Source organism: Mustela lutreola, chromosome 8 (genome assembly GCF_030435805.1).
Source record: "Mustela lutreola isolate mMusLut2 chromosome 8, mMusLut2.pri, whole genome shotgun sequence".
Taxonomy (NCBI): Eukaryota; Metazoa; Chordata; class Mammalia; order Carnivora; family Mustelidae; genus Mustela; species Mustela lutreola.
Window position 1 is genome coordinate 135,252,566 of NC_081297.1, and position 27,366 is coordinate 135,279,931.

The 27,366-nt window shown below is 40.7% G+C and overlaps 1 long non-coding RNA gene across 1 annotated transcript; it reads right to left on the minus strand.

The window, feature by feature from the left end:
- Window positions 1-20,678: 20,678 nt before the first annotated feature.
- On the minus strand, window positions 20,679-25,781 carry LOC131838008 (uncharacterized). Its single transcript, XR_009356408.1, has 2 exons — window positions 25,410-25,781; window positions 20,679-22,950 (listed from the first exon to the last, which is right to left on the minus strand). It is a non-coding gene; the product is annotated as an uncharacterized LOC131838008 (long non-coding RNA).
- Between the last annotated feature and the right edge of the window lie 1,585 nt (window positions 25,782-27,366).

A 27,366-nucleotide genomic window follows, 5' to 3' on the forward strand; every position in this document is an offset into this window, starting at 1 on the left:
GCCTTATTGTATGTTCATAAGGATTTCCGTATAGAAGGATCACATAAGTCATATTAACTTATATCCCATCAGTTAAACATCATATGTCCATACCTAGCTGCAAGGAAGCTTGGGGAGTATGCTATTTGTTGAGGTAATTATGTACCCAGGCAATATTTTGGAGGGAAAGTTGTGGAGGAATAAAGAGAGAACGCATCTCAGGAGATAACCATCAGAGGCTCTAACACACTAAGGTAACACACCTAGTTTACTGTAAAGTTCAAATACAGATCCCTTGTCCTCTCAACCCATGCCTTCTGCATGCCATCACAAATTTATGTATGTATATATGTATTTATTTATTAAAGATTTTATTTATTTATTGGAGAGAGCTAGAATGCAAGAAAGACAGAGCATGAGCAGGGGCAGGGGCAAGGGGAGGGCAGAAGGAGAAGTAGACTTCTAGCTGAGCAGGAGCTCCACGTGGGGCTCAATCAGGAGTCCTGGGATCAGGATCTGAGCTGAAGGCAACCCTTAACCAACTGAGCCACCCAGGTGCCCCCATACCATCACAAATTTAGATTACATTTCTCTTCAGTTCTTAGTACAATTTGATAAAAATTTCTAATCACAAGATGTAGCAGCTGGCAAGTTCCAGACTTGGATGAGTTGGCAAGAGTATAGATGGAGAGTTGGGGAGAACAAAGTGGGGGAGAGAGCCAGGGCCGGCAGTGACACAAATGCCTTCTGTCTGACTGGATCTCTCATGTTGAGGACCTTGGAGCAGGACAGAGGAGCTTCATTGCCCACTGCTGAGGGAGCACAGAGAAATGAGGTCGCTCAGTGTTGAGAGAGAAGGGTGAGAACTTCTAGGGGAAATAAGACATACATAGAAACTCCATCTGATCTGTAAATGTAAAATAATTTGCCGCTAAGATAGGTAAGCGGGCAGCCAGAGCAGTACCAGTCATCCGAAACAGTGGCCAGAACACTGGGGAAGACCAGAGGAAGAAGATCTGAATCCAGAATTGACAAAGGGCAGAACTGTGGAGCCTTCAGAATGTTTTGGTCTCTGAGACATAGAAAAAGATGTGTGTGAGAGAGGAGTGTGTGTGTGTGTGTGTGTGTGTGTGTGTGTGAGAGAGAGAGAGAGAGAGAGAGAGAGAGATGTGGGGGGGAATAGAGAGACAGACATGGGGCGAGAAAGCAGAGATAAAAATGAGAGAGAAAAGTAAAAGGAGGAAAGAAAAAAGAGCATTTGAGACATGATAGAAAAGAATGGAAGAGAAGAAAGAAGGAAAGGCAGGAAGGAAAGAAAAAGGGAGAGAAGGAGGGAGTGAGGAAATACAGAAGGAAAGAGGAGAGGCAGAACGGCTGGAGGGAGGGAAAGGAGAGGTGTGTTTACCTGTGAGTTCACATCAGGAAACAGACTGCTGAGTAACACAAGCTGTCACAAGCCTCTGCCTTAATTTAATATCAAAATCTAGCTTCTCCAACACATAGCATATCTCGTGGTAGCTCCCCAGGTTCCAGGAAACAGAGAGGACCCCCTGCAGTTTCTCCCCCTTTTTCTGCTCTCCTGAACGTGGTCCTGATCCTGCATGACCCCCGTCTCACCCTGTCTCCACCCTGGTGGGGTCCAGGAGCCACTTGGGCAATCCCGGAGTCATTGGCCGTGCTTTGGCCAAGGAGACCAGGGGCTTCAGCCTGCCATGTGTTTTCAGCGTGCTGGCTGCCTGAGAACACACATCTGTCAACCTTCACATCAGAGAACAAAAGCTTGCATTTGACATGAGAAGGACAGCAAAAGAGCAGCCCTGACCTGACTGCCATGTGGCGTTCCTAAGCATGCAGAGATTCGGCCTGGAAGATATGCACAATACTTGAAAGAAGTCTTTTATCCAGGCAAGAGGGGATAAACACATCTGTATGGCATTGATTCCCCCCACCCCCTCACCCCGCCTTTTTTTCTGGGATTTGAGCTGGGCTGGGGAAGGAGCAATGAAAACATTTGAAACATCTGACACTGAGTTGGGGTTGTGGGTAGGCAGCATTTAGGGGGAAATGGAAGGTGAAATGCCAAATTTAGTTTGGCTCTTCTTTGTTTCTGGCGCCATTTTTCTCTCTTATATACCCATGTTTTCCTTTTAGCACTGGTTTGCAGGGCGGGGGGTGGAGGAGGAGATCATGTAACATTCCTACTTAGCACATACATAGCTTGCCTTGTCTTGAAAGGGAAATATACACTGACAACGGAAACCTCACAACCTCCCGAGTGGAGATAGCCTCAGGATTCTGGCTTCCAGGATATTTATTTTGGTTACTGTTTAGTGTACTGAACACCAACCAGGATCCCTTGACTCACAACTGAAATGGGATAGGAATCCAAAGGCATGATGTCTCTGCTGGAAACACAAAGACTGTAGCTATATGAGAACAAATGATTGTATTTAAGAAGAAACAAGTCATTTGTACAAGGATGGAACCAAGTATACCCATGTGTCAGGAAGAGTTTGATATGTTAGGTTCTGGAAGAGGCTGGGCTGTTTTATTGAAGGCCACCACACAGCCTGCTGGTGCAGCTAGGTTCTCTGCTGTGGTTTACCAGGTGTCCCAGAAAAAGGATAGATGCAGCAGGAGAGATGAGAGAAATCATGAAGGTGATCATCCGAGATGTAGGAGACTTGACATTCTTCATGTGGTTATGTGTTGAAGCAGACCTTGGTTCAAACGCAGGTATTTCATCTAGTAGCTGAACGGTGTTTGAAAACTCAACCAACCTTTCTGAGTTTCTTAATCGTTGTTTTAAAAAATAGGATGCATCATATGGTTTTGCTTATTTGTGGAGCATAATAACACGGAGGACATGGGGAGATGGAGAGGAGAAGGGAGTTGGGGGAAATTGGAGGGGGAGACGAACCATGAGAGACTGTGGACTCTGAAAAACAAACTGAGGGTTTTGGAGGGGTGGGAGGTGGGAGTTTGGGTGAGCCTGGTCGTGGGTATTATGGAGGGCATTTATTGCATGGAGCACTAGGTGTGGTGCATAAACAATGAATTCTGAAACACTGAAAAGAATTTTAAAAAATAAATAAAAATTTAAAAAGTATGTACAAAAATGCTAAAAAATAAGATGCTGTGAGATATAAATGAAAATATACATGTTTAAAAAAGTGTGATACACTAGGAACTTAACAAATGCTAAATAATCTATATTTTCTTATTTCCTACAACTGTGTCCTCCACTAGATCATAAGATTCTGGAGTGTGTATGTACTAATTTTTGGAATTTCTATATAATATTTAACTTTACAGCCTTCTTAACTTCCATCAAAAAAATTTTTTTTTAACTAAATGTGCTTACTTGGTTATAATTAACTTTCTTCCCTTTTAAGAGAAATTTTTTTTTTAATTTTTTATTTTTTATAAACATATATTTTTATCCCCAGGGGTACAGGTCTGTGAATCACCAGGTTTACACACTTCACAGCACTCACCAAATCACATACCCTCCCCAATGTCCATAATCCCACCCCCTTCTCCCAAACCCCCTCCCCCCGGCAACCCTCAGTTTGTTTCGTGAGATTAAGAGTCACTTATGGTTTGTCTCCCTCCCAATCCCATCTTGTTTCATTTATTCTTCTTCTACCCACTTAAGCCTCCATGTTGCATCACCACTTCCTCATATCAGGGAGATCATATGATAGTTGTTAAGAGAAATTTTTTAATGTCTTTTTTTGGAAAGTCCTCCCTGAGCTCTTGAAGTATTTTCCAAATAACAGTTTTTTTTTTAAATAAAGATTTTATTTATTTATTTATTAGAGAAAGAGAGAGAGAGAGAGAGAATGAGTAAGGGGGAGGGGCAGAGGGAGAGGGAGAAGCAGACTCCTCACTGAGCAGGAAGCCCAATGTGGAGCTCGATCCCAGGACCCTGGGACCATTACCTCTTGAGAAGGCACAGTTAACTGACTGAGTCACCCAGGCACCCCTCAAATAACAGTTTGATTGAGGTATGATTCACATACCACAAAGTTTGTCTTTTTAAAGTGTGCATCTCAGTGATTTTTATATATACACAGAGTCATGTGTTTATCACCACTAATTCCAGAATATTTCATCTACCCAAATAGGAACTCTGTACCTAATAGCACTCATTCTCTATTCCCCTACCTTCTTCCCTTGCAGGTTCAGGTAACTATTACTTAATTTTCTTTCTCTATATTTGCCTATTGTGAACATTTCACATAAATGGGATCATATAATCTGTGGTCTTTGTGATTGGCTTCTTTCACTTACCATAATGTTTTCAAGGTTTATCCATGTTGTAGCATGTGTCATTACTTCATTCTTTTTTATGGCTGAATAATATTCCATTGTATGGATATACCACATTTTGAATATCTGTTCATCAGTTGAACATTTGGGTTGTTACCGTTATTGGCTATTATGGGTAATTCTTCTTTGAGCATTTATTTACAAGATTTTGTGTGGACATGGTTTTCAATTCTTTTGGGCATACACTTAGGAGTGGAGTTATTAAGTCATAACTCAATATTTAACTTTGTGCAGAACTGCAAAACTGTGTTCCAAGGAGACCTCATTATTTATTTTTAAGATGTATTCATCTGTCTAAGAGAGAGATAGAACACACACATGTGTGAGTGGAGGGAAGGGCAGAGGGGGAGGGAGAGACCAGGTGTGGAGTCTGACCTGGCTTGACCAGGCTTGACCCCATGACCCAGATATTATTACCAGAGCCAAAATCAAGTGTTGGATGTTCAGCTGACCGAATCACCCAGGAACCCCAATGCTGCATAATTTTATATTCCTGCAAACAATATATGAGTTCCAATATCTCCACATCTTTGCCAATATTTGTTATTGTCCGTTTTCTTTTTTTATCACAGAAAAAAGTCCATTTTTTACTTTTGAATAGAAATAACACAAAATAAATCCTAGAATAAACAAATTTAATAGTGAAGATAAATCTGTAAAGTAAAACTCAGTAGATGCACATAAGAAGTTACCTTTATTTTTAGTACTCTCTGTAATATTAATTTCCTGAACACAATAGGATTGTGAAGTAACCTAGTTCAAAGAAGAATGACACATATTCCTATTAATATTAAATATGAAAAAACACCTCAAACCTAAGAAACATCAATACAAATAACATAGAGCTGACTACTACAGTTTTCTTCTAGTATTTTACTAATGTATATATGGATTATATAATAGACCTCATGCCCTGCATTGTCTTTTGTAGTGTAACTTCCCAAGACTTTCAGTATTCCAGGAAAGGACAGTACGTTGTGTGGTCAATGGCTTTTTAGGTTATATCCATCCTGGTGGGTATGAAGGGATATTTTGTTATGGTTTTGATTGCATTTCCCTGATGATTAATGATTTTGAGCATCTTTTCATATGCTTATTGGCTACTTGTATATCTTCTTTGAAGAAATGCCTCCTCAAATACTTTGGAGAGTAATTAATTACTCAATTAATTTTAGAGAGAGTGAGAGAGTGTGCTAGTGGAGGGGAGGGTCGGAGAGAGAGAGAGAGAATCTTAAGCAAGCACCACACCCAGCATGGAGCCCATTGCTGGGCTTCATCTCATGACCCCAAGACCATGACCTGAGCTGGAATCAAGAATTGGTCACTTAACCAACTGAGCTACCTGGGTGCTCCCTTTGCCCATTTTTAAATTGAGTAGTATTTTTATTATTGATTTGTGATGAAAAAAATATATTTTGGATACAAGTCCCTTTTCAGATATACGATTTGCAAATATTTTCTCCCATTGTATAGTTTGTATCTTTGCTTCTTGATAGTATCCCTTAAAGCATAAAATATTTTATTTCCATTTTAATACTTTTTGTCACTTGCATTTTTTGTACATCTCTAAGGAATTGTTGCTTAATCCAAGGTCATGAAGATTTACTTCTATGATTTCTTCTAAGAGTTTTATAAATTAAAAATAGTTTTAGCTTTTATATTTAGGTCTGTAATGATTTTCAGTTAATTTATGTATACTGTGTGAGGTAGGGATCTAATTTCATTATTTTACAGATGGTGTCCAGTTGTCCCAGACCACTTGTTGAAAAGACTGTCATTTCCCTGTTTAATTCTCTTGGCATTCTTCTTGAAAGTCAATTGACCATAAATTTAAGGACTTATCTCTAGTCTCTTAATTATACTCCACTGATCTGTATTTCTATTTTTATGCCAGTGGCAGATTGTCTTGATTACTGTATATCTAAAGTTTTAAGTTCAGGAAGTGTGAATACTTGAACTTTGTTCTTTTTCAAGATTGTTTTGGCTATTCCTGGTCCCTTAAATTTTCATGTGAATTTTATTTTCAGCTTCTCAATTTTTTGCAAAAAGGGTATTTGAGACTTTGGTAGAGATTGCTTTGACCCTATAGATCAACTTGGAGAATACTGCCATCTTAACAATAGTAAGTCTCCCAATCTATGAACATGGTTTGTTTTTCTAATTATTTAGTTCCTTCCATTTTTTTTTCAGAAACGTTTTATAATTTTCAACGTATGAGGCATATGCTTATTTAATTTTATTCCTAAGTATTTTTTTATGATATCATACATGGAGTTCTTTACTCAATTTAATTTTTGGGACTATATTGAAAATTTATAGAAATGCAACAGATTTTTTTGTACACTGATGTTGTATTGTGAAACCTTGCTAAACTCATTTATTGGCTTTAATAGTTTTTAGCATATTTTCTTAAGATTTCTTATATGCAAGATCATGTCATGTGTGAATAGAAATAATTTTACTATCTTCTTTCCTAGGCAGATTTTTCTTTTTTTCTTGCCTAATTGCACTGGCTAGCACTGTGTTGAATAGAAATGGTGAGTTCACATCCTTGCCTTGCTCTTAGTCTTAGAGAGAAAGCATTGTTTTTCACATGTAAGTATGATGTTAGCTGTGGGCTATTCATAGATACCCTTTATCAGATTGAGAAAGTTACTTTCAATTTCTAGTTTGTTAAATATTTTTACCATAAAAGGGTATTGGAGTTTATCAAATGCTTTTTTCTGTGTTTATTAAGATGGCAATGCATTTTTTCTTTGACTTAATTAATAAGTCACTGATTGATTTTCATATACTGGTTTCATGTGTTGAACAATTCTTGAATTACTCGCATAAACTCCACTTGGTCATGATGCATAATCCTTTTTTATATTCGTTTAAATTCTATTTACTGACATTTTCTAGAGTTTTTGTGTCTATACTCATAAAGGATATTGGTCTATAGTTATCTGCCTTATGACACATTTGGTTTTGGATTCAGGATAATACTGGCCTCCCCAAATGAGTTGAAATGTGTTTCCTCCTCTTCAAAAGAGTTTGTGAAGGATAGACATTAATTCTTTATATGTTTGGTAGAGTTCACCTGTGCTGCTATCTGGACCTGCACTGTTCACTGGGATTTTTTGATTATTAATTTAATCTCTTGTTATAGGTATATTTAAATTTCTATTTATTCTTGAGTCAGTTTCTGTAGTTGTGTCTTTCTTGAGATCTTAAAAATTTGATTTATTTTACTTAATTTGTTGGCAAACAATTGTTAATATTATTGCAATAGAATCCTTTTGTTTTTGTAAGGTCACTTCTTTTTTTTTTAAATTTATTTTTTATTTATTTTCAGCATAACAGTATTCATTATTTTTGCACCACACCCAGTGCTCCATGCAATCCATGCCCTCTATAATACCCACTACCTGGTACCCCAACCTCCTACCCCCCGGCCCTTCAAAACCCTCAGATCGTTTTTCAGAGTCCATAGTCGAGAGACTGTAAGGTCACTTCTGAGGGGAAAGTTGGCACAGAGAGAGTAGATCCCTTGCTAGGTCTAACATCCCAAACAACAAGAGAAAAGTGAGAATGAGAAACAAATACTTAGCTGTTTTCAGTGAAGTGATGCTCTCTCCTGATACATGTAGCTTAATGGATGTCAGGATTTACTGGTATCACCAGTCAAGTTACTTCTGTTCTCAGAAGATGCAAAGGAGTCTATACTACCTCCTCCAGGAGAGTGGGGCACACATTCCATTTTATATCGGGACTCTTTAGAAAATGTCCAGACTCAAACTGGTTTGAGTAAAGAGTTTATTGATCCATATAACTGAAAAGCTCAGGAATTCTTTAGGCCATGACAGCTGAATTTCTTTTCATCTTCCTCTACCTTTAACATGGTGGCTTCATTTCTGGCTCTTCATGGTGGCTTTTGGTATTCCAGGGTCATATGCTCCCATATTCAATCCTGCAGAAAAGAGGATGTTTCTTTTTCAGACATCCCAACAAAAGAATCACTATATTTCAGTGACTCTGATTGGGTCTATGTCCAGCCCCTGAACCAATCACTGTGTCCAAGGCCATATAATGACCTGAGTAGCCACCTCCTATGGATTTGGCATGGCATCAACTCCATCCATAATGCATATGAGCTAAGTAGGAAACAGGTGGTTCCGAAGAGGAATATTCAAGGATACCATTCAAGGAAAAGAATTATAATGGAGAAGAAAGGCAGATATTCACTGTGATGATTTTCCCATTAACATCTTTGAGATTTATGTTGCCTAATATGATAACCATTAATCATGGCTTTGAACACTTGAGATGGGACAAGGCCAAACTAAGATATAAAAGATGTATTGGGCTTTGAAGACTTGGTAAGAGAAAAAAAGAATATAAAATATCTCATTAATGATTCTCTTATATTGAATGAATAAATTCCTTATATTGATTACACATTGAAATGATTTTGAATATATTGTGTTAAATAAAATATATTATCAAAACAAGATCCGCCTTTTCTTTTTCTTTTTGTAACGTGGCTATTAGAAAATTTAAATTTACATTTGTGGCTCGCATTATATTTCTATGTGACTATGCTATTCGAGATGTTTCTATTCATCTTTAAGTTCCATATTAGATGTGTGTGTTATCTGTCTTAGATAATAACCCATTTTCAATAGAATGAATGTATACTTCCTCAACAATCTGACTTCAATATTGTATTTCAAACTTATTTCCCTTAATAGTAGGACCATATCTCCTGGGCCATGTTATATGCAAACAGGCCTCTGTCCTCTTGTCTCCTAGTCCAGCCTGTGGAGATGATGGAGTCAGGACACAGAAGAAAGAAGTGGATGAGAAGGTGTACGAAAAGAAACAGGCTGTCATATGAAGAATCATTCATCTCTTGATGCTCTAGCCATAGCTAGAGAGCCCTCATTCTCTGAGGTGCCCCAGAGTTTTAAGGAAAGTCTGGGGGCATTGTCTCCAGTAATCTAGTCATGGACTTAATCCAATTTGGACTTCCTAGAAACTCTTCTTAAGATTCCCAGTGTCTGTAAATATGCTGGTTCCCCCTTTGGCTTAAACTAGTTCATCTGGATTTTGGTCGGTTGTCTTCATCAAGAAGCATCAGAGAAACATGACCCTCCTAAGAGTGTGGATGGGAAATATTGAAGGAACAATTGGAAGTTTCTGTGACCTTAGTTTAGAGGGCAAAAAGAGCAGGAACTGGAACCCAGACCATTGGGCAATGTGTTCAATGGTTTTACTTTCTGTATCACACCAGGCCACAAGAGAGAAATACTAAACAAGTACCGTGCACTCTTTATAAAAGGACGTGATGCCTGGTTTCCTTCTTCAGGAAGTTTTCCTGTGGAGGGAAGTAGAATACATTGTGGGCACAGGGCCATGGTGTCTGTTGTGTCTGTACTTATTCCATGAGTTTTGAGCTGTTCCCTTGGTCCCCCAGGAAACAATGTGTATATTAATGTTTCCTGCTCAGGTTTTCCCTCTTTTCAGGAAAAATTTCTGGGAAGAGTACAATGCAGACACTATCCGTCTTAGAGGGAGACTACAACCCTCGTCTCGGGCCTGTGGTGCTCTGTAGTACTGAGTCTGGCTCTGTTGCAAGGTCAGACACACCTGTATTCTTATAGTTGTGAATCCCAATAGCAAAACATCTAGAATTAACTGAGTTCAGGCATAGTTAGACCTAGGTGCTCACCGGTTTTATCAGGAACCTGCTTTTCTACACCTGTTTCTATCTTTGGTATGGACTTCATTCTTAGGGTGAAGGGCTTTACTCTGAGTGACCTGAGGTAGCTCTAGGTTTATAGCCTCACAATTGAATGACTCTTCCTTGATTATGTCAACAACATTTCCAGAATTAACTCTTGGACTCACTTAAGCTACATTTCCACTGTTGAACTATTTCATTGTTTCATTGTTTGTTGAACCATTCCATCGAATACATGAATTATTTTCTATGTTCAAGTGGGATTTTAGGTTCCTGGGGATATAGCATTAAGAAGACATACACGATCCCCACTTTCATTCCAGAAGTGAGAAATACATACATACACACACACCCCACAGAAAAATGAGTGAACAATAAGAAAAGATTTCACATAATGATAAAAAATTAAGAGAAAATTAAAATAGAGAGATTTGGTTTCTACTTCAGATTGGGTGAAAAGGACAGGCCACCAAACACCAAGCCAGCAAATGGCATTCCCTGAGTGGTAATGCTGCTGTTGCCCCACGTATCCCAGAGGCAGGGCAACATTCCTATTGGAACCAAGTGCCTGAGAAGGAGAAAAGGCTGACTTCTGAGGGAAAACTAGAGTGCTATTTCTAGAATCAAAGGGAGTGGATGATGGGTATGGAAAAATTGTAGTTACAGACTATAAGAATCTTTTCATCAAAAGATTAATAAAATTTTTTATGAAGATTCTTAAAATATTAAAATAAATGAACAGAGCATTATTTTCTTAGGATGAGTTTATTTGGTAAGTTCAGTGTTACTACAGCAAAGCTTTGTGAAGTCAGGCTATGAAAACGACGGCACTGTTTTGATGAATATCATGGATGGTCTTTGTACGAAAGGCAGCCCCAACCCTTTTACTTGTTGTCTCTTCTGCAAAGAGAACAGAAGGCACACTGTCCATTTGCATTCTGAACCTTCTGCAAACAACTGTGTGAAGGAAGGAACACCAACTCTGAAAGAATAAAAAATGTTCAGCTGAGTGATAGACAAATCCATAGGGAAAAGAAACTTTTCCATCCACCCAAAAGCCATAAGGTTCACAGAGACATAGCTCTGAGAGGCTTTGGGCATAACAAAACAGGCTATGATGTTTGTTTGCCTAAATTAGATTATTTACCCTATTGGATTCTGTCTCCTCCAAGATATTCTTGTTTTACTTCTGCGTATCTAAAAGGATCATTGATATGGTTCTCTAAAGAAAAAAAAAACATCCACCAAAATGGATTAGCCTGTCCCAAAGGAGAGATCAGATTTTGGTCAGATTCTTAACTCTTAACTCCATTCAGAGTCCTCCAATCATGACTGCGCCTCAGTGCTCATATTTTTATACTTCACTACCAGCCAATGCATTGTTGGCTTCAGCCTGAGCAAGTTCCTCTCCCTCCTTTGTATATTCTGTGCCAATTCAGCCTCCACATTTTTTATTTATGTTGTGATACCTCCAGATTCCCTCTCCAGTTCTTTCCAAATCCCATCTATCTTCCAAGGGTCTATTAAAATCAGCCTTGTTCAGGAAATCCTCTCAGACCAGCCCCCCCCGGATTTCCATAATGCTTCATTTCTCTCAACAATTTGGATTTCATATTTAAGTTGCAGATGGGAAAAATGAGGTGAAATTGTTTATGATCTGACTTCTTCTTCTTCTTCTTTTTTTTTTTTTTTTTTTTTTTTTGGTGCAAAATGGTGGTTTACTAAAGTAAGGGGACAGGACCCATGGGCAGAAAGAGCTGCGCATTGTGGTTGTCATGGCAGCTTTTTATAGACTGTAGGGTTGGGGAGGTAAAAGAAAATGGAGATTTCAGTAGAACTTTCATATGCTAAAGAGCACATACAGGAGGACTTGCCATTGTCAGGTTAAGATTGTTTTTCCCTGGGGCACCTAGGTGGCTCAGTGGGTTAAGCCTCTGCCTTGGCTCAGGTCCTGATCTCAGGGTGATCAAGCCATGCACTGGGCTCTCTGCTCAGCAGGGAGCCTGCTTCCCACCCCACCCCAACCCCGCCCGCCTGCCTCTCTGCCTGCTTGCAATCTCTGTCTATCAAATAAATAAATAAATAAATAAATAAATGATTTTAATAAAAAGATGTTTTTCCTCTCTAGCAAGGTATTAACTAACATTAACATAGTTGGGAGATTCCTGGAAGAATGACTTCATTTTTTTTTTTTTTTTTGAGAGTGTGAACAACCTTGACCAAAACACCTTGATTTGTTCATTAAGGGGACAGGCATCCCAAAAGGCAGGGGTTTTTGTGGGCTTGCAGTCACATACAGGAATGGCTCAGGTGCTCTGCTGGAGAGGAAAAAGAGAGGCATTTACTTTCTGCTTCTGAGAGGGAGGGGCAGGGAATAGAAGTGAGATGATGGGACGGAAAGAGAGGGAGGAATTGGTGAGACCGATCAAGGTGGGTTGGGGCCCTTGGGCAGTGAAGAGCGCTGCTCTATGGTGGGTGGGAAAGGCCTTTTAGAAAGAGGGGCCTGACGCTCCCCCTGACGCTGTGGGCACTATGTTGGTGTAATCCGATTCTCCCCTACACCCCTGTAGGGCAGTCTGGCCCTCTCACAGAGCTTTGAGCAAGAAGGTTTTGGAGGGAGTTGAAGAAAGAACTGGGTTTTCGATCTGGGTTGATGTGGTATGGAACTGAGAGCCTGGGGGAAGGGAAGCGAGAACCTGGACCCTGCGGGTATGCAAACGGCTTTGTAGAAATCTTTCAGGAGAATCTTTTTGGAGTTCTAGTCTATCATCGCCTTATCTCAGGAACTCACACTGGGGCTACTCTGATTCTAGTCTCCACATGGCAAAGTACACTAGTACCTTGGTAATCTCCAAACACCCATACAGGATCTCTCATCCCAAGGTCCACTGTTCCAGTAAACTGCTTCTCATTCTCTCCCCTTCTTTCTCACGTCTTCCATGTCTTCTTTGTTCACTCTTCCCTTCTTCTGCCTCACCTGGTCTTAGTTAGGACAATATGGCTTCTACTATCCTGTTTCCTCCCTCTGGGAGCATGATAGAGACCTGGTAATGGACTGAATGATCAAAATGGGATAGTGGGAGGTAAGGTGCAGAAGGGGTGGATTGCAAATTTTTCCAGTTTAGTACATTTGATACTTGTCTCACTGTCATATATACAAATATATATATATATCTTATCGGAACCTCTAATTTTTAAATTCTCTGTAAGTAGGGACTGTGTCTTTTTCATGAACCCTATCGATCAAATCATAAAGGATTTTCAGTGAGTCACATGCCATCTATGGGAGGAGAGAGGAAGGGAAAGGGATGGGAATTTGTGGCAATTCTATTTCGTGCCAGGCACAGTGTGAGCCACTTGACGTGTAATATCTACAGTGTATTCAATGTCTGCTATGCATCCAATACTCTGTGTGAGTTCTCTTATTTAATTCTCACAGTTGGCCATATTGCTCACTTCTAGGGATTTTGCAGAATGATGGCCATCCTCACAATCACTTTATCACCGTAGATACTGTGGGGAAGCATTACACAGATGAGTTTGGGGCTCTAAGAATTATTAACTCTGTTGAGTTTCCGCAGAGGAAGTGGCAGAAACAGAACAATTTGTCCTGGTCTTTTTGACTCCATGGCCCCTGTCTTTTCCTCTCCATAAAACAAATCCATTTCAAGTGTTTGAAGATAAGACACGTAGAGACCAGGAATGAGGAGCCTGTGCTTATCACCAATATGCTATGGAGGAGGAGGAGAAAGGTTGGGTGGGGGATGACACAGCTCACTCCAGCTATGTTTCACAAGGGGGACACTATTGACGTTTTTGGCAGGACAAGTCTTCATGTGGGAATGTTCTGTGAATTGCAGGGCACTTTGTGTCCCTAGTTCTTGCCCACCATATGCCAGTAAGGCCCTTTCCCTTTGTGCCACCCCCAAAATAAGGGCTCCCAGACTTTTCCAAATGCTCCTAGGAGCAGGTGCTGTCCCTCTACCCTAAGAACCACTATAGACAAAGTTGCCTCCCTAAGTGAACTCCTAGGTCTCCTCTAGTTTTGCTATTCCATCAACAGTGTAAAAATTAATTGGAAAAACCAAACCAAACCAAACAACACAACAGTGTAGAAACGAGTGAATGAATGAATGAAGCGAGGGTCAGGAACAACCCCAGCATCAGCTCGCTCTTGTGAGGGCAGGTTTGAACGGAGGTTTGAAGGACTCAGGATGACACCCAAATGGAAGTGTGATGTATGACCCAGATGCGAGATGAAAGGACCCAGAAGGCAAACTTCATCTACTCTGCAGTTTACCTCTGACCAGACCCCTTCCGGGTGCTTTCAAGACTGTTCAGTGAAGGCTCTGGCTGTTCAGCGGCAGCCCAGAGCGGGAGCAAAGGCAGGGAAGGAGGTGCATCAGCCTCTCTAGAGTAAAGTGGAATAGCATCGTTCTCGGCGCTAATGCAAACCAGCTGCACGCCGGCCCCAGCCTGTGATAGAACAGGCTGAATTCTTGGACACTGAGTTATTCTTAGAAGCATGTGCACAGCCCCCCTGGCAAGGCTCACTGTGAATCGGCTGTTGCCAGCCCCCTGTCAGGGTGCTGTGCCAGCAGACCCAGGAGTGACTGTTCTTGCTTATGAAAAATAACTTTGGGATTTTAATTTCAAATTGCTCACAGAGCTAGGGGCCTAGATGTGTAAAGTGGTGGTGAGGGCAGAGAGGAGAGCAGGACAAAGGGAAGGGACGAGGGACAGAAGAGCCTCAGTCATCTCCTCAGCAAATGTTTATTGAGTTCCCACCCTGCGCAGATATAGGGGTTCTCATCATATCTGGACTTTCATTTGGTCTGGGTGAGCATAGATGGACAGTTAATTAGACCTTGAGGGTGGGCATGCCCACATGTTTTTAGATTCAGGGTATTGGGTGCTTTCTGGAGACCAGGCTCTTTACAAAGGAGATCTTATTTTGTCTTCACAGGAACACTGAGAAGGAGACATCACCACTCTTATTTTACAAGGAACAGAGTGTTGGAGAAGGAATCTGCCCAAGACTCCATAACTATCAAGTGGCAAAGCCAGGATCTGAATTCAGACAAGCCAACGCCTGCTTTTCCACTTGCGTTGAACACCAACTCTCTTCTAAGGCTGAGCTAGACATTGGGGCTACAAAACCAAAATAAAGAGGCTGAATTCTAGCCTTCATTTCTCTCTGTTGTACTGTCTAAGACAGGGACAGGCAAGGGCAAGGCATGATAGTAGCAGGATCTGTAAAGAAGGAGATCAGAGGTATCGGAATCTGCCGGGATGCACCAGGGACAGACTTGGGGAGGCAGGAATGGTTGAGCCTTACACAAGCACAAGCATGGAAGGCAATGGAAGATAGCACCTCCAGCAGAGGACCAGCATGTGCAGTAGCCCATGGTCAGCGATCATGAGATCCTTGCTTGGGGTGCAGCAAGGGGTGCATGAGAGAGGATGCAAGATCAGGTCAGGTAGGTGAGCAAGATCTGCCGGTCAGGGCCTTGCAGGACAGGCCAAAGTGTTGGACCTTTGTCCTGGAGGAACTGACAACGCATGAATCCATTTGTTCAGTTATTCACTCATTGATCGTCTATTTGCTGAGCACCCAATGTATACCAGGCACTCTACATTTAAAGGGTTTCAGGCTGGAAACAGGTGCATGCTTTGTACCTTAGGGGGGAAAAAAGTACCTGGATGGCAATTATTAAGGGGGTCTCCAAGTGACCCAAGTGAAAGGTGATCCACTTGACAGACATACGGGTTTCACTGAAGCTCTTGATTGCCTCTGTAGAACACATTGATGAATATATGCCCACGTCATGGACAGTGCCCATAAATGTGGGCTGCTCTCCAGGACACCCACATATGTCTGTTGCCATCTAGAATCGTATGTTTATCGAGGACCATTTGTGTTGGGTTCCAGATCTATTTATGCCAGCCTTACCTGTTAGTCACCGAATGCAACATTAGCCACAAAAATAAACTAAGTGTGAAAAAAAGGACAACTGCTTTCTATGAAGGCTGAGTTGAAAGCTTTGAAAAGACTTAACTTAGAAGAATTGCAAAAAAAAAACCAAAAAAAAACCAAAAAAAACAAAAAACTTGCTAAAGAATTGGGTGTGGTTGAGACAATGAAAGAATTGGGGAAATCATAAAATTCTAGCAAGATTCTATACTCTGATTGCTTTACAAGGGTCTTTAAGGTCTCACTCTACTTCAAAGCAACTGACGCTGGAAATTGTAGATGATGCATTATGGGTGTGGTTTATGTAAGAAAGATGACAAGAAGCTCCAGTCAGCAGATCCCTTCTCAAAGAAAAGCCTTGGCTCCACATCAAAAGGGTGGTGAATGAATGTGCATTTATATGCTTTAAGTTAAAATTAAACAGGTTTGAAGTATTATGTATCATTTTTTAGCTTTAAGAAAAGTTTTTATTGAAGTGTAACGTACATAGAGAAAAGAGCACGGTGAGATGGAGTTTTACAAAGCAAACACCCAGCTTCACCAGCAACCAGCTCAGGAAACAGAACTTTGCCAGGACTCCCAAAATTTTTCCTCGGGTCTTATTTCAATCATTACACACTCTGGCCTCAAATGTGACCACTACCCTGACTCCTATCAGCATTCATTATTTTGCCTATTTTATAAATCAAGCAGAATGTTTTTTGTTTTGTGTTTTCGGCTTGACTTTTTATGTTTGGGACTATGTCTGCAAAATCCCCCTATGTTGTTTAGTTTAGTTAGCAATAATTGGGTCAGTCTTGTCTAGTATTCCATGAGCTACAGTGGTGCACAGTAAGCACTCAATAAATGCTAGCCAACAAGAGATGCTTTAGCAAAATATGTGGTTTTTAGCAAAGTAAGACCACATCTGTATAGTTTCCCCCCATCTAAGTTTAATGGTGCTTTGGAGGTGGCGAATAACCCAATTTATCTATCCATTTTATTATTGGAAGATATTGTTTCCAATGTCTGGCTGTTGAGAATGGCTCTGCAATACACATTTTTATACAGACCTTGTGACAAACATATGTATGCTTTTCTTTTGAGAATCCTTCTAGGAGGAAAATTGCTGGGCCCTAAGTCGTACTGGTATGCAAGTTTTGTAGATACTGGCTGAGTTTCCCAAAGTAGTTGTGTTAGTTTATGCTTTTAGCCATAGAGTATGAAAGGTCCACTATTTCCAACACCCTTGCAAATATTTGGGTTTGTCTGTGACATTGTTGCATTCCTAATTTTAGCTATTGATAGGGGAGGGGAGGTGATGTGGCATCTTACTGTTTGTTTTTAGGACCTCTTTTACTGTGGAAGAATTTTAGATTTTCAAAAAAGTGGCAAAGATAATACACAGAGTTCCTGTGTTGACCTCACCCGGTTCACTCTATTGTTCACATCTTACATTACCATAATGTATTGGTTGAAGCTAGGAAACTGACATTGGTACATGACTATTAGGTAAACTCCAGACTTTATTTGGATTTCATCAGTTTTTCTATTATTTTCCTCTTTCTGTTCCAGGAGCCATTCCAGGGAACCGCACTGCAGTGAGTTGTCAAGCCTCCCCAGCCTTCTCAGGTCTGTGACAGATTTCCACTCTTTCCTTTGTTTTTATGACCTTGATCGTATTGAGAAATGCTGGCAAGGTAGCCTGCAACCTAGCCTCTAATCCGGGTCTGTCTGATGTCATTACTAGAATGGGGTTAACGGTTTTTGGAAAGAATGCCACAGAGGTGAAATGCTCTTCTCATTACAGCATAATTAAGGACTACATACCAACCACATGACATCACTGATGAGGTTAACCTTCACTTGGTTAAGATAGCGTTTGCTGGGTTTCTCATTGCAAAATCTCCATTTTTCCTTTCTCTGTTCTGTAGTTTGGAAGTGAGCCACTGTGTCTAACCACCCTCAAGGGGGTGTGGGAAGGGAGAACTTGATTTCATTTCTATCTTCCTCATGCACGCATGGGTTCATGCATTTGTTCCTATCAGTATAGACTCATGTATATTCATTTTGTACTTTGGGTTATAATCCACTACTACTTAATTTCTTTGTTGCTCAAATTTTCCCAGCATTGGCTATTGGGAAAACTTTCAGGGTGGCTTCCCTGTCCCTTTGTGTTTTTTTTTTTTTTTCCAGCACTGTTTTACTTTCTGGGACTATAAGGCACTCCTGGGTCATGCTATATTTGCCTCTCTCCGGCCTTAGAATGATCCATTTCTCCAAGGAGCCTTCATCCCCTCTATTGGAGAGTCATATTTAGAGGCAAGATCCCCAGTGCTCAGGTGAATCATGAATTTGCATTTCCATGAAAAGGAGCACATTTTCAAATGCTTATTGGCCTTTTTTAAAAAAAATCAATAAATATTTATTCAAAATCTACTATTCTTGTTTTAAGAAAAGGTTTCAGTTTTTACTGATTGAGGATGATATTATTTTTTTTAAAGATTTTATTTTATTTAAGAGAGAGAGATAGACAGTGAGAGAGAGCATGAGCGAGGAGAAGGTCAGAGGGAGAAGTAGACTCCCCGTGGAGCTGGGAGCCTGATGCGGGACTTGATCCTGGAACTCCAGGATCATGACCTGAGCAGGAGGCAGTTGCTTAACCAACTGAGTTACCCAGGTACCCCCAAATCTACTATTCTCAGGTACAGTGCTAGGTGCAGAGTAAGTTGAAGTATATGATATGGTTTTTTGTTTTTTTAATTGTGTTATGTTAGTCACCATATGAAGTGGCTATTCAAGTAAGTCATTTTTCTGTTTTTCTCTTGGAATGTCAACATTATTTGAGATTTATAGATATTTTTTCTTTTTCTGTATAGTCTAGATTTCAGTCCTCCATTGAATGTGTGTATCACAAATATCTTCTTCCACTCTGTGGCCTGTCTTTTCATTTTCTTGGGGCGGTCTTTGAGAAACAGACTTTCTTGATGTTATCACAGTACAATTAGTCATCTTTTCCCTTATGGTTCTGTTTATGATCATGAGAATATTCTCTGAAGTTAGCTCCTAAAAGCTTTATTGTTTTACCTTTCCTATTTGGATCTATAATACACCTGGAATTGATTTTCATGTGTAGTGTGTGTTAGGATGAGGATGCTTTCTTTCTTTCTTTTTTTTATACGGATGTACAGTGAGCAAGCCCCATTTATTAAAGAGACCATCATTCCTCCCTCATGCATTTTCATCTTCGTGTTTGGAATCTCTGTTTAATTCTGTGTGTTTGTCTATCCTTTCACCAGTGCCACATTACCTTAATCACTGTGGCTTTATAGTAAGGTTTAAGAGCTGGTAATGTAAGTCCTCGATTTTTTTCTTATTTTTCAACATTATTTTGGCTATTCTTGGTCTTTCTCGTATAAATGTTAGAACAGCAGTTTAATTCTCTCATACACATGCACGTGGGTGCACACGCGTGCGCACACACACACACACACACACAGTCACACATTCCTCTCTGATGGGAATATCATTGAACCTATGGATCCATTTGGGAATAACTGACACTTTCAAATTATCAAGGCTTCTTCTCCATGACAACATAGCAGATCCTTCAACTTAATTAAGTCTTGTAAAATTCCTCTCAGTAAGGCTTTCCAGTCTTTGGTGTAAAAGTCATACATATATTTTTAAATTTTATTTTCTTATTTTTTATTTTTTAAATTTTATTTATTTTTAAATTAACATATATTGTATTATTTGTTTCAAGGGTACAGCTCTGTGATTCATCAGTCTTACGCAACACCCAACACTTACCATAACACACACCTTCCCTGATGGCCATCACGCAGACACCCCATCCCCCCAAACTTCCTTCCCTCCAGCAACCCTCAGTTTGTTTCCTAGGATTAAGAGTCTGTTATGCTTTGTCTCCCTCTCTGGTTTCATCTTGTTTCATTTCTTTCCTACGTATTTTGTTTTAATTTTAAGTAGTTGGTATTTTTTGATGTTATTGTATGAAGTAGCTTTACAATTTTCTTTTTTAACCGTTTATTGATAGAGTATCCAATATTATTTTAAAATATATTGATAATTGATCTGCTTAACCCTTGCTAACTTCCCTTATTAATTTAATTATTTGTCTGAAGACTCTTTTGGCTTTTCTATGTATGCAATCATATTATTTGTCAATAAGGGCAATATTTTTTCTTTTTTTTCAATCCTTATACTTTTCATTTATTTTTTCATATTTCTTTCTTTCTTTCTTTCTTTATTCCATTACTTCCAGTACAATGTTGACTAAAATGCTGGTAGTGGATACTCTTGTCTCACTCTTGGTCTCAGATGGGCATTTTTTAAAAAAGATTTTATTTATTTATTTGACAGACAGAGATCACAAGTAGGCAGAGAGGCAGGCAGAGAGAGAGAGAGAGAGGAGGAAGCAGGCTCCCTGCTGAGCAGAGAGCCTGATGCGGGACCTGATCCCAGGATCCTGGGATCATGACCTGAGCCGAAGGCAGAGGCTTTAACCCACTGAGCTACCCAGGCGCCCCTCAGATGGACAGTTTTGATACTTCATTGTTAAGTATATTTTCTGTAGCTTTTAAAATATATATATTTATCAGATTATAAAATTTCCTTCCATTCCAGGTGAAGTTTGCCAAGATTTTTAGAAATCATAAGTGGATGTTGGCTTTATACATGACTTTTATTCATTTATTGAGATAATCCTATGATTTTTCTCCTATATAAAATTAATTGGTAAATTACATTGATTGATGAATTTTGAACATAAAACCAACCTTGCATTATTGAAATAAACCAAACTTGGTTGTTACACATCATTCTTTTTATATACGGTTGGACAACAACATTTGGTTTTGATTTTTCTATGTTTATGAGAGATATTGAACTGTAATTTTCAATTCTTATAATGTCCTTGCTAGGTTTGTTTTCAAGACTCTGCTGACATGATAAGATAAGCCGGGGAAAAAAGTTTTGTTTTTTATATTTTATTTGGAAGAGATGTTTAAGATTAGTGTTATTTCTTCTTTAAATATTTAGAAGAATTCACCAGTGAAGTCATCTGGGCACAGAGACATTTTTGAGGGGAGGTTTTTAATTACAGACTTAACTTCCAAATAAGATATAGTACTATTTTAGGCAAACTCCAGGAGTCTTTGATTCCTGAAAATGTAGTTAAGCCAAAATGTACTAAAGAGATCAAGATTAAAGCCTGGGCTACCAACTCCATACAGCCTAGTAAGAACATGAACTCTGGAAATCTTCTACTCTAATTCTCTTCAAAACTGAATTTTAAATGCAAACAAAACAAAATCCTTGATTATCGAGCTTCTGTATTAGAATCTTACACAGTCAACAGAATCCTGGATTAAAATTTTCATCACATTTCTGTTCCACATCTTAAGCTTCTGTTCTGGACAAAAGCTTTGAGGAAAAAGAGGGCTGTGCTTGCTTCTCTATGCCTGTCTTTTCTCAGAGACCTTGGACTCTCAATTCTTCACTTGGTTGGAAGCCATACACTATAACCTTTTATCTTTCCAGCTCTGTGAGATTTTTGAAAACCTTCCTGGCATCACTGCCCTTAACAGTTGTCCTCTGCCTGTACACCTTGCAAATGCCATGAGGGGGAAAGAGAGAGGGATTGTTGGCTCACCTGTCTGTGGTTACCTGCTCTCCAGGATCTTGAATTCTCCTGTACTGGCTGCATCAGCAACTTCCAGGAGACTTTGAACAGATTTGTATTTGCATTTTAATCAGCCCTTCTAGTTTTTTCTTGGCATAAATGATCTGCTGCAAGCTATCCAATGTAGGCAGAGTTAGATGTTTGAATATATTGTTATTATAATTATTATTATTATTAATTCCTCACTTGATTTGACTCTTTAACTTCATCAGTCAACTAGGGATCTTGGTTAGTAAGAGATCTACTACTATGATAATAATATTAATATTTAATGTCAATATTAACCAATATCCTGTAATAGTAATAGTAATAACTGCAGCTAACATCCTTGGCTAAATCACTGGGGCAAGACTATATGTTAAATTGTTTCTATGTATTCTCTCACATAATCTTCCTAAAAACCCAAGAGGTAGGCACTATTATCTTCATTTTTTTGGAGGAGAAATTGAACTCAGAATAATGTACTCATGGTCATAAGACTAATGAATGGTGACAATAAGTATGAGGCAATTCCACTTTCAAGCAGAGGCCACACCCTTACACTGTGTTTACTTTACAGTTGCTGTATTTGGATTAGAGGGACATGAGGGTAACTGGAGCAGGGGAGAGTATTTGGAAGTCTAGGATAAGAGGAAAGAAAACCAGTCTAGAGGGGTGAAGGGGGCAGGCTCCTGCCATGTAAGAGGTTGACTTCTTGCTTAGAAAAAAGGGAGATTCTAGTTCCAAAATACCCTATTTCCTTCAATCTGAAATTCAGTAGTTCACATGTTTAATGTTCTTATGAAAAGGAGTTGTGTCTTATAATCCATGTCAAAAGAAACTTGATATCTGCTCAGCCCCAGAATCAGCTATGACAGACAGTTACCACCAGCCAATCCCAGCACAAAGTGTGACCTGCCTTTCTTCGTCTGATTGTCACTTCAGTTGAGTTACTTAATTTGGTAGCACCTTACCGAGTTGACTATTATTTAATGTTGTCCCCATTCACGAAACTTCTTCAAAGAAGTTATACTTGGATTAAACATCTTCAAAATAAGAACTGCTGAATTCACAGGTTTTCATCATATTTCAGGAAATTCCATTAATGCAGTTGAAATTGCCAAATGTTTTGGAATTCAGCATAGACTTCCAAAGCCGACAGTGGTTGGTGTGACTGATTCATGTGTCATGAAGAGCACCAAGCCCCCAATGTCTAGCTGTCAAAGGCTTCCAGCTGACTCTCAGGAGAAGCTCTTTAACTTCCAGGAATGTGTACTTCAATAAAGGAAAAAACAAAACAATTAATTTAACCAAATCGGAAGCGCAAACAAACTCCAGCATTCTTTGATATGCCTGGAAATTACTCTGTTGGTCAAAGATTCCCGAAAGGTCAAGATCAAAGATTTGATCTCCAGAGAAACTACAGCCTATTGTTAAATTGCACCACCTGCCTTTCAGTAGCTAGGGAATTGGGGACACTTCTCTCTGCCTCTGTGCAAAAAACCAGTACCTTCCTAAGACAGTTGCCATGAGAATCAAACACAACATAACATCAACATCAACACTAAAAAGGCGGGGCGCCTGGGTGGCTCAGTGGGTTAAAGCCTCTGCCTTTGGCTTGGGTCATGATCCCAGGGTCCTGGGATAGAGCCCCGCATCGGGCTCTCTGCTCAGCGGGGAGCCTGCCTTCCTTCCTCTCTCTCTGCCTGTCTCTCTGCCTACTTGTGATCTCTGTCTGTCAAATAAATAAATAAAATCTTTTTTTTTTTTTTTTAAAAAAAAGGATGTTTGGCGAATGGTAAGTGCCCCATGGGTGTTAGTTATTAGGATAAGCTGCACACCATCCCTGATATGCCCCATGCTGCGCCTGACTGCTCCTGGTGATAGAAAAATATTGAGATTCAGGATTGAAAGAGGGTTTGGGGGCCAATTTTGAATGCAGTCTCCCTGAAGTAAGGAGCATGAAGTACATGGATCCACATCATGGATAAAAGCACAAGGATAATTGTCAGCCGCTAAAGGTTTTATTTGTTGTTATTGGTTTTGCTTAGACTTATTGTCAAGTTTCTTTCAGCTCTTTACCGAGCTGCTGTTAGATTGTAATTTCAGGAAGTGGAATTGACAATCTACTCTCCATCCCAGTCCTGTAGTCTATATCTATTGTAGCTACCTCTGAGCAGCTCTCCCCTTTCTTCCTTTACCTCTTTGCAATCTTTGCTAGGCACAAACAGCAGGCACCACTAACACAAATTAAATTGTGTGGCTGTCTGTGCAAAGGCATCCAATGACTCCCCACTGCTCTCAGAACGAATTCAGAACCCTTCCGATGGTCCCCTGAAACTTACCCAGTATGCCACCTTTCTGGTCTTGCGCACCTCTGCTTCTCACTTGCTGCCCCCCCCCTCCATCCTGCACCCTGTCTGTTGGTCCCTCCCAAGCACACCTTGCTTAGAACCTTTGCTATCTTCTTTGCTTTGCCTGAAGGCTAATGGTCTATTTTCTCCCCACTCTGCAGAGGTCAGCTGAAGCCTCACTTCCTCACAGAAGCCTTCCTGAATGCTAGGTCTAAACCAGACCTCATGTTAGAATTCTTTTATAGGACTTACCACAATTTGTTATTCTTTATTCCTTTGGGGATTATTTGCTTAATTCTTTCCCTCCAGTTGCTCCTAAATTCCAGAAGGACGTGGATTGTGTAGTTTTTAAAGTATCAAATCCCTAGTTCCTGGCACATTCATGTGGGCTGTGTGTGTGTGGGTGTATGTGCACTCATACATATATATATAGATGCATATATCATATACATGTCTTACTAAAATGTAATATACATAAAGTATACAAACTTATAATGTATAGGTTGATGTGAAACTAGTATTACACCGTATGTTAACTGAAATTTAAATAAAAACTTTAAAAAAAGGCTGAAGCTTCTTCAAATAGGAAATCTTCTCCAAGTTAAATTCAAATGCTTCTTGTTTTGGTTTCAACTATGAATACTTCAGAACGGGTGTGTTTGGTTCTAGCTTTATTAGATTGCAATAGAAGCCTATAATCAACAACAGAATATAACACAAAAACAAATAACAAAGTAACAAAAACGTACAGGTTGATGAATTTTTGCAAAGAAATACTTTCATGTTACAGCCCTCAAATCAAGAAACAGAACTTTATGAAGGCCCAGAAGTTCCTCTTCTGCCCCTTCTGGTCACTCCCTAAAGGTAACTTCCATTTGTTACCTTTGATGAATTTTGCCCATTTCTGAGCTTTATATAAATGAAATTCTAAGCTTGTTGTCTTCTGCTCAACATGTCTGAGATTTATCCATGAAATGCAGGTTCTAGTGACCCTTTTTCATTGCTGTATTGTGGGTCTATTGTCTGAATGTACTGCAATTATTAAACCATCATTCTATTGATAGACAGTTACATTGTTTCTAGTTTTTTGGTGAGGGTGGGTTATAACAAATAATGCTGCTAGGAATGTCCTTTTGCATGCTGTCTGAGCAGACATGGCACTGATTTCTCATGGGTTTGTGACCTGGATTGCAATTTCAGCCACTGTAGCAATTTGGCAACTATGTATTTGACAAAACATATGTTTTCTCATATGTTTGTTATATGTCTTGTCAAATACATACTTGCCAAATTTTACAAAACTGCAAGAATTCATGGAGTGTGGCGGGGAGCCCTTGCCTCTATTTCTGATGGGGATTCTGCCAGAGTTCTGGAACTTACCTTAGGCTTCTTTTCGCTAAGTGTTTCTGGACCACGAAGATTCGCAATGACAGATGGATGGAAATTGACTGTCAGGAGCGTGGAAAGCATTTTCAGGGGGTCGGGGGATGCAGAGGTGCAGATTTCTTCCAGCAGCCTGTGGAGAAGTGCTGATCTCCCTTCTGTAGTCTTCCGGGCTGGCTCCCGTCAGCCTGCCACACCCATTCACTCCCTTCCCCCTCTTTCTTGGCCTTCAACCTTTCGATTGTTCTCACTTTCTGGAGGAAATAGATCCCAGGGATGAGATTGCAAACATCTTAGTTATTTGTCTCCTGAGACTGAAGTTTCTCCCCCAGACCCTGCTGCCATTGAGCCAGCAGGGTTGGAGGCATATAGACCCACTTGCAAGGGGCTGTCCGTTAGATCTAGTTGAGGCCAGTCGCCAGGACTGTGCTGATTTAGAGTTAGGGTTTGGGTAGGCGGCAGAAAGATTGCTCTGTTCAATCCTTTCATCTCCTTTGGTGTGACAGCGACAAACTCCATCGTGACTTATCTCCCCTTTGGCTAAGCAGCCGCCCTGCTATCACACCCAAACTTGGCCGCCAACGTCTCACTGGCACCAGAGCAGAGGGATTATACATGCCCCCCAAGAAGGCCACACTACTGGGTCCTGAGTGTTTGACTGTGAGGACAGCTCTGTCTTCTAGATGGGAGGCCCTGGGGTGTGCTAGCGGAGGATGGGGTGGCTGGTGGAAACTAACACAGCCCCAGTGGTAAGGTTCTGGTTGGGGCAACTTGGGTCTGGAGGGCAGCTGGGAGAAGCATCCACCCAGGGAGTGAACCTGAGCTGGGTGTGGAGGGGGGAGGCGTGCAAAACCAGAAATCAGGATGTAGGAAATCAGTATCCGAGGTGGGTTCTTCTGGCTGGGCTGTCACCAGTGTCATTGGACTGTGGGGATATGGGCTGAGATGGAGAAAGGACATGGTAGGGGGAGGTCTGAGTGCCTTGCAGATGTGCTGATTTCGGGATGTGTATGTGCACGTATGTGTGCACGTGTGTGTGCATATGTGAGTGTGTGTGTGCATGTGTGCATACGTGTGCATATGTGTGCGTGTGCGTGTGTGTGTGTGTGTGTGTGTTCAGAGACTATGGCAGGTATCTGTCCATCTGGAGACATGCAGCTGCCCGGCATCCACAGTCTAGTGAGGAGCTTGGGGCCTCGTCTGCCCGTGCCCATGAGAGCCCCCTGCTGCCTTGCTAGCAAGCCCTCTGAGCAGCGTGCGCTGGGGGTTGAGGGGGTGTCAGCCGTCACCCCCGGCTGGGGCAACCGCACATTCTTAGACGCTCTATGTCATGGAAAGAAAGGTGACGTGCTCCGTCTGCTCTGCTCTGCTCTCCCCAAACATTACCACTCCAGCAACAAAGGGGGGCCGGTGCGTGTGGTGAGAGATTTTCTCTCTCCTCTTGGAGGGCGGGGAGAGTCAGATCCTGGAGTCCACGGTGATATTAAGTTCAAGGAATTTTTCAAATCATCGTGCCGCAGAAGCAGCTGCTAACCACCCTTCTGCACCTGGTATTCAGGGAGACTTTGTCCCAGGAGAGGGACGCTGCGGGAACTCACGAAACGCTCTCCCTTCCATAGCTGTTCGCTCCAAGTGATGAACACATTCAAACATCCAGCCCCGCTATGTGCTCTGTCCTCAGTGGCTGACAGCCTGGCAGGTCCCGTGGAGATATAGCGAGGGGCTCCAGAGGCGGGGGGAGCCAGGACTTCTAGAGTCCCACGTAGGACTTCCCTGTGCCCATACCCTTTATGGAATGGCCATCTGTCTGTTCTCTTTCTTAGAACCCTGCTCCTGCCGTCTGAACACAGTTGGCCCTTGGCCTTGTCTTGTAGAAGAGAAGAGCTCGTTTGTCCAAGTGAAAGCCCTTCCAGACCAGATGACAGCCCAGCTGATTCCAAATCACATGAGGAAG